Source organism: Miscanthus floridulus, chromosome 18, assembly GCF_019320115.1.
Source record: "Miscanthus floridulus cultivar M001 chromosome 18, ASM1932011v1, whole genome shotgun sequence".
NCBI lineage: Eukaryota > Viridiplantae > Streptophyta > Magnoliopsida > Poales > Poaceae > Miscanthus > Miscanthus floridulus.
Window position 1 is genome coordinate 56420318 of NC_089597.1, and position 2411 is coordinate 56422728.

The 2411-nt window shown below is 41.0% G+C and overlaps 1 long non-coding RNA gene across 1 annotated transcript; it reads left to right on the top strand.

Moving 5' to 3' along the window:
• Positions 1-1583: 1583 nt before the first annotated feature.
• LOC136520749 (uncharacterized) lies at positions 1584-2163 on the top strand. Its single transcript, XR_010775360.1, has 3 exons — positions 1584-1685; positions 1771-1941; positions 2028-2163. It is a non-coding gene; the product is annotated as an uncharacterized lncRNA (long non-coding RNA).
• The last annotated feature ends 248 nt before the right edge of the window (positions 2164-2411 follow it).

The following is a 2411-nucleotide window of genomic DNA, read 5'->3' on the forward strand; positions in this document are numbered from 1 at the left end:
AATGCGGGCGCGCCATCGAAGCACACGCGAACATCTGCAAGCACGCGCCGACCTGAACAACCTCCGCCGCGTCCTCACCTAGGACACGCCATCTCCTCACCCAGAACAAGGAGATCCGGCACGGCGCGGCCTGACGACTCCGGCGCTGATGCAGCTCAAGGTGCGGGTCCCCAAAAACGAGGAGGTGGCTCGCAACCTCCACGAGAAGCGGCTGTGGTTGAGGGAGCAGCCGGCCGGTTTCAAAGAGCACCTGGACCGCACGCTCGCCAAAGTCTACCGCAATGTGTGCGCTGCCAATGAGCCCATTCGGAATATCAATGAGTTCTAGATGAAGTACCGACTCTTTTCTCCTACCTCCCCAATCCATTGTTTTTTTTGTCCGTTGCTGGGGTGAATGCTACATTGAGAGTTGAGACAGGAGTTTGATCAAATTTTTTGTGCGGTTAGGCATTGGGAGTTGAGACAGGAGTTTGATCGATTTTTTTTTTGTGCCGTTAGTGTTGGTGGGAATTAGGATTATTTTATTTTGAGCTGTAGTTAGATAGGAACCGGATCTAATAACCTAGCTATTTCAGTAATATTTCAGGATTTCTGTGGTTAGCTTACTTTCATATATTGGGCTAATACCAGGAATTTGTGTTTTCATTACTCATCAATTTTGTAGCTTTTGTTAGCCTACAAATCACAATGTGCATTATGATTCTATACATACATATATTTGTTATAAACTCCTTTTTTCGTTAAGAAAAAAATTCGAGCGATTAAATTACTTCTCCCGAATATCCAACTGACTGACTAATTTCTTATAACGTACTCTATTTGTCTTTGCCAAATAAGCCAGCAAACGTTGACATTTTCCCAAAAGTCTTTGTAGACCTCTTTCCGATGAAAAATCTTTTTTGTAAGAAATATGCTACGTGGTAATACAGTTCTGGATTTTTTGAATAATTTTGATTTACATAGCTGGATGTTTCTAATATTCTATCACTGTTTACAGTGGTGTGGGACCATGGCTAATAGTTGTATGAAAGGCTTCTTCCCTGAGTCCAGCCAGGAGAGAATGGTAACCGTTTTCATGCTTAACTGGGTGCCGTTTGAAAATCCTTTCCCGTTTTTTCCTTTAGGCACCAATTCTCTCTTCCGTAGAATATGAAATGGTTTTGTTTATTTGAACACGAAAGAAAACAAGAGTACCAAAGTGCCCTAAGCCAAAGAAGAACACTGTTGCTGCTACTGCTGCTTCTTCTTCTCTCGCTAACATTATGCTTGCTATTTCGATAATATAATATATCGATAAAAAAACATTATACTTTTTGTATAATTCCAATACTACTTTTGAAGGCAAGGGACCTCCTCCTAACTTAAATTGTCAGAATGTTCAGTTTACTCCATTTTCATCCCAAGAAACATTGGAGCTGCAATCGTCCGGTAAAACGGTATGTTTGACTTTTCTATGGATAAACCATGTGCTGCACAGTACTGTACGTTTTAGAATTTTCAATCAAAATATACTGATTTTTTTTTTTTGTCCCAGGGTTCCTCTGACTTCGATATGCTAGACAAGGATGTTGTATCAATGGAATGGACAATTGTATACTGGCTATGCCACCTCGTCAATCAAGTGAAGAGTTTAGCTTAGGAGGTTGTTCTGAACTTCTGATATTGGATGATCGTGACAATTTCGGGTTTGTATGACCCTATCCTACAAAGCATTAAATTTGTCGACACATCAAAATTTTGTTCTCATGATTGTTACTTTTTTGCAAATAGGTATTGCTCAAGAAAAGTTGCTTCAAAAAAGGTTGCTGATAACGGGCCTGTTCGGCTGATACATAAGCCTGCTGATAAGCTGACTGAAACTGTTTTGTTGCGAGAGAAAAATACTGTAGATTCTAGCGATTAAGCCGGCTGATAAGTTCACAGTTTAACGTACCTGTAGAGGTTAGTTATAAATTGACTCTGATTAATTTTTTCTGTGGCCTACAATCCTACATACTGTTACATACTGTTTGCCGGCGATGGTGTAGGTCGTCTTCTCCACCAGTCTACCGTACCAGCCATGACAACCAGAGCTGAAATCTTAAGCTCATTGCCACATCCTCCTTCCTTGCACAGTTCTGGGTGGTTCTGTAAATTGGGCTCTATTAGGATTTCGGATACGAGTGCAAATAAGCACTAGGCTATTGGTCATCAGTTTGCTGATTCTTGCACAATGCTATTTCGTGAACTCTTGTTGTGAGTTTTCTTAGCAGCCATGCTTCATCAGCGTTTTTCTTTCTTCACTGTTGAGCAATCATCACACTCTTATACAGTGTGAAATGACAGGTGTTGTACTTGATGTGGGTGATGGGGTCTAACCACATCCTTCCAGTTAATAATGGTGTTCCTACAGAAATGTTTTATTCCTCTTC